This window comes from Salvelinus sp. IW2-2015, unplaced genomic scaffold (genome assembly GCF_002910315.2).
Source record: "Salvelinus sp. IW2-2015 unplaced genomic scaffold, ASM291031v2 Un_scaffold1958, whole genome shotgun sequence".
NCBI classification, from domain to species: domain Eukaryota; kingdom Metazoa; phylum Chordata; class Actinopteri; order Salmoniformes; family Salmonidae; genus Salvelinus; species Salvelinus sp. IW2-2015.
The window spans coordinates 1-11564 of NW_019943311.1; the positions used below are offsets into that span (position 1 = coordinate 1).

General features: G+C 43.9%; 1 long non-coding RNA gene across 1 annotated transcript; it reads right to left on the reverse strand.

The window, feature by feature from the left end:
* Nucleotides 1-8387: 8387 nt before the first annotated feature.
* LOC139024864 (uncharacterized) lies at nucleotides 8388-8823 on the reverse strand. Its single transcript, XR_011476240.1, has 3 exons — nucleotides 8797-8823; nucleotides 8723-8759; nucleotides 8388-8547 (listed from the first exon to the last, which is right to left on the reverse strand). It is a non-coding gene; the product is annotated as an uncharacterized lncRNA (long non-coding RNA).
* Between the last annotated feature and the right edge of the window lie 2741 nt (nucleotides 8824-11564).

Sequence of the window (11564 nt, forward strand, 5' to 3'; positions counted from 1 at the left end):
GAGGAGTGAGAAAGAGGGGGAAGGAAGTAGAGAAAGAGGGAGGAGGAAGTAGAGAAGAAAGAGGGAGGAGGAAGTAGAGAAAGAGGAGGAGGAGGAAGAAAGGACACTAAAGGGGAACAGCCTCTAACATCTTTATGTCACATTAAAGTAAAGAAGAAAAAACTATATGATTAAACAACAAACAAAAACAGACCGAAAACCGCTCCGTCTTCAAGGGCATTCTGGCACTCGGTTTTTTGTAGCGACGCCGAACACGAGCTATGCTAATCAGGCCTCCTATTTGCATAATTAGAAAAAAGTAACTCTATTATTATTAAGAACAAAAAAAGCCTGACTGGGGGTTATTTTACCTCCCAGCAGGGATCCTCCAATGAACAAGAGAAACTCTCTCGCTGCTATTTGTTATATTCTCCCCCGCACATACACAGCGACTCCTATGCCTTCTAAATTAATTAGCCGGAATATGTCTTAATGATATTTATATTTTTCCACTGTAATTGTTTGAAAGTGCTTTTCTAAGGAAAGTATATGTTTTGGAAGAGGAGCCGTTTTCCTGGGGAAACCACAGAGGGAGTTTCATAGCTGATTAGCATTATTTTAGTCTTTTTTATTATGCTCAGCACATCATTAAGCCTAGTTTCCCCCTATGCGCTCTTGCCTAACCAGGCTTCCCAGCTATATATCTACACTCTGGGGAGAAAACACTGCACTGCACTGGTGGTCAATTACTCAGTGTTAACTCAAAGGCCTGATAACAACTAGTGGGAAATGTTGTGGGTCAGCTGGAAAAGAAAGTGTTTGATGAATGAGAGGAGTGCTACTTTAAGGTATAGCAACAAACAAGGTTGTTTTATAAATGATATACACAATATGAATATTAATTCATTACTAGCAGAGATGCTGTGTTAATGTAATAAGAAAATGTCTATAATTTAAAACGTATATGATAAATAGATAGACTCTGACCCCAATTTCCCATGTAATGAATGATTAAATAACATGAGGTAGTATTGAGCTGAGGATCAGCACACTTGTCATCCCTTTTCATCATTTATAATACATGAACAAGTAATTTATATCGTAGCCCATGACAGGCCTTCATAAATGAAGGCGTATCTCAGCCAGCCATCTTAGCCAATGACATGCCTGAGATTAGAGCTGTTATTCGTACTTTAACAGGGGTCAACTGACTAATCAATTCCCGCATCTGGCCTACCATAACTCCCATTTATGTTACATCAGGGAGTCCTATTCACCTTTCCAGCTAACTGCTGTCAGCCAAGGCTCACTAAAAGGGTCTCCCAAGAATGGTTATTTGGCATGGACCAGCCTGGAACACGCCAGGAGAGCCTCCGAAAAAATAAAATGACCTTATTTGACTTTCACCTACAATATGTCCTTTCTATTCACCCATATAACCTGTGTTTTACTATAGAGACAAGCCTTGTGGGGTTAGACACACACACACAGACACACAGAGGTTGTGAWGCAAGGCCAACGGCAACCGACCCAATCATTCCAGGCCAAGGCAGAGGCCACAGCTGCTTGAGATGCTGGGGCGGAAATGAGGCCTGGATTTCCCAGGCCCTGCTTTGAGCATTTCTGTCAATGACTTCAAATGGCACTGGCCTTTTCAATATTGCATCTCTCCCCCAAGTGGGTTTAGTGCAGGGCTGGGGAGGCTTGTGTGTTCTCTGATACAGGCTTTGTGTTGTGAGTCCTTCCCTCGGAGCAGACCTGGCCAACCTTCAGGAATGTGAGCACAACAGCAGATGTCAGACCAGGGTCACCTCGCCGGTGCCAACATGGCTGCCAAGCAGACCTGGGTTCAAATTCACTAACACTTTATTTGGATAGTCCATCTGTAGATGCTCTACAGATTATCTGTAACATTTCAACTAACTACTGTATCTACTAACCCTAACCCTTATCCTAACCCTAAACGTAACCCGTAACCTAGCCCTAACCCTAACCTTAACCCGTAACCTAGCCCTAACCTTAACCCTAACCCTTATCTTAACCCTAAACGTAACCCGTAACCTAGCCCTAACCCTAAACTTAACCCGTAACCTAGCCCTAACCTTAACCCTAACCCTTATACTAAACCTAACCATAATCTTAGCAAGCAGTTGTTTATCAACAGTTTGTTGGTAGTATGACCATCTCTAGAGCATCTACAGATTGACTATCCGGACTATCAAAGTAAAGTGTAAACTCAAATTCTATTTGAAATCATTTCAAATACTTTATCTGTGCTTGATTGATCTTGCCTGGCGCAATGGAACCAATAGAAAGGTCCCAAAAGTGCAACCCCCTAGAACTCCAAGCAGGCTAAAGCAAATGCATAAGATTTGAAATAGTGTTTGACCTCGGCTTTGCCTGAGAAAAGGGGGATGTGAGACATCCACTCGCCTCCATAGCTAACCCCCCTTTCTATTTACCTGCCTCTAGTCTTCCTGAGCTATAGATTKATATTGTAAAAGTCTACCTCCACCTCTCTCTTTTTTATGTTCCCTTTCTCCCTGAACTCGTCCTCCACTCACTAACATATTCCCCCTCACCTCTCTTGCTCTCTTCGTTCAGGGCTTAGCTTTATGCTTTTGACCCCTCCACACTCATGTATTTTCGCTGCTCTGTCTCAATCAAGATTGCAACGTGTTTTTATGAATTAATCAAAATGATCATGGACGGTCCGGGGAGGGAGGCACGCGGTGAGCCAACAAGCTGGAAAGATGGAGGGGACTGAGGCGAGAGACAGGAGGGGGGTATATGGTTGCACAGTCTAATTTTAATGAGTACCGGGGGGAATTTTGTCGGTGGTGTATTTTTTCCGGGATGCACTCCTAGCGTRGCTGCTCTAAATCACTGTCAAGCAAATGAAGCATTTCCCATCATGCCTTTGGTCTGGCCCTGGTAACTGTGTCATGGCGGTGGCACCACCGCTGRACTGGTGCACCTGCTCTACTGTCCTAATTGAACAGATGATCCGCCAATTTGTCATGTTTATCTTTAGTGTCTTCCGGGCGCCCGCACACCGCTCCCTGCTCAGCCCCACTCACTGTACAACACAGTGCAGATGTAAGCAGTGTTTTTTTATGACATATCTTGTAGTCATTACTGAATTATTCATCATTGCATTAATGTCTTCAGATAGCATCTCTGCCTTTCTCTCTCTCCATTTTCTCTCTCTCTTTCTCCCTCTCTCTATCTCTCCCTCTCTCAATCTCGCTAGCTCTGCCCCACTTGGGAAAGCTTTATTCTGCTTTGCTCTGACAGCTAAGTATACAGATAAAAGATAATTGCCTGGCTTGACTCCCCATTGATATGAAAATAGGATTTAAATTATTCACGTTGGTTTAAAGGTTAGTTGAAGGTTATTACTGGCGGATAGAAGCAGAAAGTGCTAGAACGACGCCTTGTCACCGTGTCACCGAGCCATGACCGGGAGGTGAGGCGCATCTCTGAAAGGCTAATTTGCAGTGCAGGCGGCAGAGCCGTCTCCGAACAAACCCGAAAGTCTCTCAGGGGATTTGAACACGAGGGAAGTCAATTATTTAGAAGCAAATTAAGGCTGGCTTCTCCACACAAAAACATTGTTAGTGGTAAATAAGGTAGAGCTCTATCCCTCGTGCCCTAATCCTTTTGCCTTTTGTCAAGTCTGGCTTTGCATAGCATTTTCCCCCCTCTTTCCGAAACCACCACAAGCAGGTCAGGTAATGAACTATGTCCTCGGTGAGATGGAGAAGAAGAAGAAGCCCTGAAGCGAGTGGTTAAGTCAGGTTGGGTCTATTGAGACGTGGGCTTGTTTCATATAGCTGACATGATAGGATCAGGAGAGGGTGTGGGGGAATTACCTGTTCTATTGTTGTCTGTCTTCCCCCTGAAGAGAGATTCGCTGATCACAGCAGGGGGTTCTGGGAGTTGGAGGAGGAAGGAGGGGCAGGGGGGGACTGTGGATTCTCAGATCCCACCGTATTACCACGGTAACAACCAATGCCTGCCAGAGGGATGGGTGATAGCAGACAGCACTTRGGGCTCATAGCGTGACTTGAGGTGGTCTGTTTACACAGCTCTGTAGCCACCCCCCTCCGCTTGTTAAAGTTTGGAATCCATTTCTCTGTTCCTGAACTCAACACATATCCCTGTCACTGCCCCTTATAGGCTTTCCTGAGAATAGTTTTCTTATGAGTACATCCACATGTATCAATTAGTGGAACAATTTCTGTGTGTTATTAGTCATCCTTATTATATCTGCATGTCCTTTATTTCTATGGATTAGTGTCACATTTTATTGGTCACATATACATGTTTAGCAGATGTTATTATGTGTGTAGCGAAATGCTTGTGTTTCTAGCTCCAACAGTGCAGTAATATCTAGCAATTCACAACAATACACACWAATCTWAAGTAAAAGAATGGAATTAAGGAATATATAAATATTAGGATGAGCAATGTCGGAGTGGCATTGACTAAAATACAGTAGAATATAATTCAGTATGTACAGTTGAAGTCAGAAGTTTACATACTCCTCAGCCAAATACATTTAAACTCAGTTTTCACAATTCCTTACATTTAATCCTAGTAAAAAGTCCTGTCTTAGGTCAGTTAGGATCACCACTTTATTTTAAGAATGTGAAATGTCAGAATAATCGTAGAGAGAAGGATTTCTTTCAGCTTTTACTTCTTTCATCACATTCCCAGTGGGTCAGAAGTTTACATACACTCAATTAGTATTTCGTAGCGTTTCCTTTAAATGGTTTAACTTGGGTCAAACGTATCGGATAGCCTTCCACAAGCTTCCCACAATAAGTTGGGTGAATTTTGACCCATTCCTCCTCAATAAAGTCAAGGTATTGGAGCGGCCATCACAAAGCCCTGACCTCAATCCTACAGACCTCCACTGAGAGGGGCGCCAACAGACACTCACTGAGAGGGGCTCTAACAGACACTCAGTGAGAGGGGCTCCAACAGACACTCACTGAGAGGGGCTCCAACAGACACCACTGAGAGGGGCTCTAACAGACACTCAATGAGAGGGCTCTAACAGACACTCATGAGAGGGGCTCCAACAGACACTCACTGAGAGGGGCTCTAACAGACACTCACTGAGAGGGGCTCTAACAGACATTCAATGAGAGGGGCTCTAACAGACATTCAATGAGGGGTCTAACAGACATCACTGAGAGGGGCTCTAACAGACACTCACTGAGAGGGGCTCCAACAGACACTCACTGAGAGGGGCTCCAACAGACACTCACTGAGAGGGCTCTAACAGACACTCAGTGAGAGGGCTCCAACAGACACTCACTGAGAGGGGCTCCAACAGAACACTCACTGAGAGGGGCTCTAACAGACACTCAATGAGAGGGCTCTAACAGACACTCACTGAGAGGGGCTCCAACAACACTCACTGAAGAGGGCTCTAACCAGACACTCACTGAGAGGGGCTCTAACAGACATTCAATGAGAGGGCTCTAACAGACATTCAATGAGAGGCTCTAACAACACATCACTGAGAGGGGCTCTAACAGACACTCACTGAGAGGGGCTCTAACAGACACTCACTGAGAGGGGCTCTAAACAGACACTCACTGAGAGGGGCTCTAACAGACACTCACTGAGAGGGGCTCTAACAGACACTCACCCTGGGGGACACGACTGACATCATCTAAACCAGGGGTTCTCAACCAGGGGTACTAGGACTTTACCCAGCAATATGGTAAGGTCAGTACAGGTGCATCAAAGCTGGGACGAGAGACTGAAAACTGCCTCTATCTCAAGGCCATCAGACTGTTAAATAGCCATCACTAGGCGGCTTCCACACGTTACGTAACCCTGCACCTTAGAGCAACTGAGCCTATATACATAGACTTGAAATCACTGGCCACTTTAATAATGGAACACTAGTCACTTTAATAATGTTTACATATGTTTGCTTTACTCATCTCATATGTACATTTGAAGTCGGAAGTTTACATACTTAGGTTGGGGTCATTAAACTCGTTTTTTCAACCACCACACATTTCTTGTTAACAAACTATATTATACACTGCTCAAAAAATAAAGGGAACACTAAAATAACACATCCTAGATCTGAATGAATGAAATATTCTTATTAAATACTTTTTTCTTTACATAGTTGAATGTGCTGACAACAAAATCACAACAAAAATTATCAATGGAAATCAAATTTATCAACCCATGGAGGTCTGGATTTGGAGTCACACTCAAATTAAAGTGGAAAACCACACTACAGGCTGATCCAACTTTGATGTAATGTCCTTAAAACAAGTCAAAATGAGGCTCAGTAGTGTGTGTGGCCTCCACGTGCTGTATGACCTCCCTACAACGCCTGGGCATGCTCCTGATGAGGTGGCCTGGACAGTCTTGTGGTGCAACGTGGGCCATTGGTGGATGGAGCGAGACATGATGTCCCAGATGTGCTCAATTGGATTCAGGTCTGGGGAACGGGCGGGCCAGTCCATAGCATCAATGCCTTCCTCTTGCAGGAACTGCTGACACACTCCAGCCACATGAGGTCTAGCATTGTCTTGCATTAGGAGGAACCCAGGGCCAACCGCACCAGCATATGGTCTCACAAGGGGTCTGAGGATCTCATCTCGGTACCTAATGGCAGTCAGGCTACCTCTGGCGAGCCCATGGAGGGCTGTGCGGCCCCCAAAGAAATGCCACCCCACACCATGACTGACCCACCGCCAAACCTGTCATGCTGGAGGATGTTGCAGGCAGCAGAACGTTCTCCACGGCGTCTCCAGACTCTGTCACGTCTGTCACATGTGCGTGTGAACCTGCTTTCATCTGTGAAGAGCACAGGCGCCAGTGGCGAATTTGCCAATCTTGGTGTTCTCTGGCAAATGCCAAACGTCCTGCACGGTGTTGGGCCGTAAGCACAACCCCACCTGGGACGTTGGGTCCTCATACCACCCTCATGGAGTCTGTTTCTGACCGTTTGAGCAGACACATGCACATTTGGCCGCTGGAGGTCATTTTGCAGGGCTCTGGCAGTGCTCCTCCTGCTCCTCCTTGCACAAAGGCGGAGGTAGCGTCCTGCTGCTGGGTTGTTGCCCTCCTACGGCCTCCTCCACGTCTCCTGATGTACTGGCCTGTCTCCTGGTAGCGCCTCCATGCTCGGACACTACGCTGACAGACACAGCAAACCTTCTTGCCACAGCTTGCATTGATGTGCCATCCTGGATGAGCTGCACTACCTGAGCCACTTGTGTGGGTTGTAGACTCCGTCTCATGCTACCACTAGAGTGAAAGCACCGCCAGCATTCAAAAGTGACAAAAACATAGCCAGGAAGCATAGGAACTGAGAAGTGGTCTGTGGTCACCACCTGCAGAACCACTCCTTTATTGGGGGTGTCTTGCTAATTGCCTATAATTTCCACCTGTTGTCTACTCCATTTGCACAACAGCTGTGCAATTTATTGTCAATCAGTGTTGCTTCCTAAGTGAACAGTTTGATTTCACAGAAGTGTGATTGACTTGGAGTTACATTGTGTTGTTTAAGTGTTCCCTTTATTTTTTTGAGCAGTGTATATATTATATTTTTTAAAAATATTTTTTATATTTATATCTACTTTCTGCATGACACAAGTAATTTTTCCAACAATTGTTTACAGACAGATATTTAACTTATTCACTGTATAACAATTCCAGTGGGTCAGAAGTTTACATACACTAAGTTGACTGTGCCTTCCAACAGCTTGGAAAATACCGGAAAATTATGTCATGGCTTTAGAAGCTTCTGATAGGCTAATTGACATAATTTGAGTCAATTGGAGGTATACCTGTGAGTTATTTCAAGGCCTACCTTCAAACTCAGTGCCTCTTTGCTTGACATCATGAGAAAATCAAATGAAATCAGCCAAGACCTCAGAAAAGACAATTGTAGACCTCCACAAGTCTGGTTCATCCTTGGGAGCAATTTCCAAATGCCTGAAGGTACCACGTCATCTGTACAAACAATAGTACGCAAGTATAAACACCATGGACCACGCAGCCGTCATACCGCTCAGGAAGGAGACGCGTTCTGTCTCCTAGAGATGAACGTACTTTGGTGAAAAAAATGCAAATCAATCCCAGAACAACAGCAAAGGACCTTGTGAAGATGCTGGAGGAAACAGGTACAAAAGTATCTATATCCACAGTAAAACGAGTCCAATATCAACATAACCTGAAAGGCCGCTCAGCAAGGAAGAAGCCACTGCTCCAAAACCACCTTAAAAAAGCCAGACTACGGTTTGCAACGCACAGGGGACAAAGATCGTACTTTGGTGTAACTTTGGTGTAACTGAGTCAGGTTTTTAGGCCTCCTTGCTCGCACACGCTTTTTCAGTTCTGCCACACATTTTCTTANTCACCAGAGCTATAATACACTCACCAGACTATATACACCTACCAGACTATATACACTCACCAGACTATATACACTCACCAGACTATATACATGACCAGACTATATACATTGACCGTACTATATACACTGACCAGACTATATACACACTCACCAGACTATATACACTGACAGACTATATATACACACTCACAGACTATATACACTTATAGACTATCTACACTCACAGACTAATATACACACTGACCAGACCTATATATACCTCACGCATGACTATATACACTCACCAGACTATATACACACTGACCAGACTATATATACCACTCACCCGACTATATACACTCCACCAGACTATATACACTGACCAGACTATATATCACTCACAGACCTATATACACTGACAGACTATAATATACACTCACCAGACTATACACACTCACCAGACTATTATACACCTCACCAGACTTATATATACACGCCAACAGTATTTATATATTCCTTAATTCCATTCTTTACTTTTAGGTGTTTGTATTTTGGTGTATTGTTGTGAATTGTTAGATATTACGGTGTCACACCTGATCTGTTTTAACCCGTTCTGTAATTGTTCTCCACCCCTCAGGTGTCCCATCCATTATCCTGCTGTCTTATACCTGTGGTTTTTCTGTTGTCGTTGCCAGTTCGTCTTGTTTGTCATCAACCAGCATTTTGTCTCAGCTCCTGCCGTTTCCCCATTCCTTTATTTTTCTCGCCCTCCTGGTTTTGACCCTTTCTGTCCTGACTCTGAACTCACCTGCCTGACCACTCTGCCACTGACCCTGAGCCTGCTTCCGTCCTGTAACCGCTCCCCTTCTACTCTGGATTATCGACCGCCTGCTGCCTTGACCTGTTGTTCTGCCTGCTCCTGTTTTGTTACAATAAACATTGTTTGCTTCAACCCAGTCCTGCATTTGGGTCTTAGCCTTTATCTGATAACTGCACTGTTGAAGCAAAGAAACACACGCATTTCACTACAGCCGCAATAACATCTGCTAAACATATGTATGTGACAATAAAACTTGATCTGATTTGACACAAATAATGTAGCAACTCACACACTTTTACACTCATATATGCTGCTGTACTCTGTCCTTTATTTTACTCTTATTTAATATCTATTCTGAATGTCTAGTCACTTTACCCTGCCTTCATGTCATATTACTTCAAATACCTTTATTATTATCTATCCTGATGTCTTAGTCACTTTACCCTGCTTCATGTATATATCTACCTTAAATACCTATTATTATCTATCCTGATGTCTAGTCCTTTACCCTCTTCATGTACATATCCTACTTACATACCTATTATTATCTATCCTGATGTCTTAGTCCTTTACCCTGCTTCATGTATATATGCTCTCAAATACCTTATTATTTTATCCTGAATGTCTAGTCACTTTTACCTGCCTTCCAATGTACTAGTTTGAAGTCGGAAGTTACATACATTGGTTTGGAGTCATTAACTCGTTTTTCAACATCCACAAATTCTTGTTTAACAAAGTAATAGTTTGGCAAGTCGTTTAGGACATCTACTTTGTGCATGACTACAAGTTTATTTTCCACATAGTTCACGGGACAGATTTTATTTCACTTTAATTCACTGTATCACAATTCCAGTGGTCAGAAGTTTATATACACTAAGTTGACTGTGCATTTAAACAGTTATGGAAAATTCCAGAGAGAGGGAAGGGAGGAGGAATGGTGCCTATGGAGAGGAGGATAGAGAGGGGAAAGGAGATCTGCTAATAGGACATCTATAGGCCTAACTGAATATGAGTTTTGCAGAGTGAGGAGTGAAGGAATATAAATCTCAACAATCAATCACTACCAATTTGCAGTGACAAAACATAGTCTCTAATATATGCTTTGTCTGGTGGCTTGTCTGTGGTTACAGGGGAGGTAGTTTATAGTGGTAGAGACCTTCTCACTCACTGGGGGGCTAGTTGTCTGGGGTTACAGGGGACATAGCTTAGAGTGGTAGAGACCTTCTTACTCACTGGGGGGCTAAAAGACCCCTGTGGTTGGAGGGGGGGCAGCTTTGTTCTGTAGTAAAGGATTACAATGGTAAAACCCCTTCAACCTCTCCTGGAGGAGCAGTAAACCAAGAGGAACGAGAGGGGAGAGCAAACGGCTATAGCTAACTCAATTAAAACATATTAAACACGACAAAAAAACAAGAGGAAGCTAGAGAATGAGAGAAAACAACAAAAGAGGAAAGAGAAAGGGAGAAAAGGGAAGTCAAATCTGGGCAAAGTGGATATCTGTCTGTATTTCTATCTTTTTTGTCTGTCTCCATTTTGATTGACCGTTTACAATCTCAGACCAGGCAGGCAGGCAGGCAGACCAGGCAGACCAGGCAGGCAGACCAGGCAGGCAAGCAGGTATGCTCTCTGGCTTCAACCTCCCCTCGTCTCCCCTCTTTTTCATTTCCCTACTTCCCCCTTCACTCATCTCTCCCCCCATCTCCTCTCATCAGCTCTCCTCAGCTCTCCTCTCCACACCCATTCTGTCTTCAGTTTATATCCGTCTCTCCTTCAGTATATGGTCTTATAGCTGCAGTGGTTATAGGAATTCAGAGGGGATGTCAGCTGCAGTTCAGAAGTGGTGCATGTAAGACATTATTAATCTACACTTCAAATACAAACCACACAACACAGTATATAACCTATTATATAATTGTCAAAGACTCCAGCCACCCTAGTCATAGACTGTTCTCTCTGCTACCGCATGGCAAGCAGTACCGGAGCACCAGGTCTAGGTCCAAGAGGCTTCTCAACAGCTTCTACCCCCAAGCCATAAGACTCCTGAACATCTGATCAAATGGCTATCCAGACTATTTGCATTGTCCCCCTCTTTTATTTTTAAACTGAATTGTTGGTTAGGGGCTTGTAAGTAAGCATTTCACTGTAAGGTGAAATGCGCATGTGACTAATACAATGTGACTAATACAACGTGACTAATAGAATTTGATTTGATATGTAGTACGGTAAAAGCCTAGTCTGTCTCTCTCTCTTCACTCCTGTCCCTTCAAAGGGTAAAGATGAGAGAGTGAGATGAGAGAGTAAGATGAGAGAGTGAGATGAGAGAGTGAGAGGAGAGAGTGAGATGAGAGAGTGAGAGGAGAGAGTGAGGGGAGAGAGTGAGAG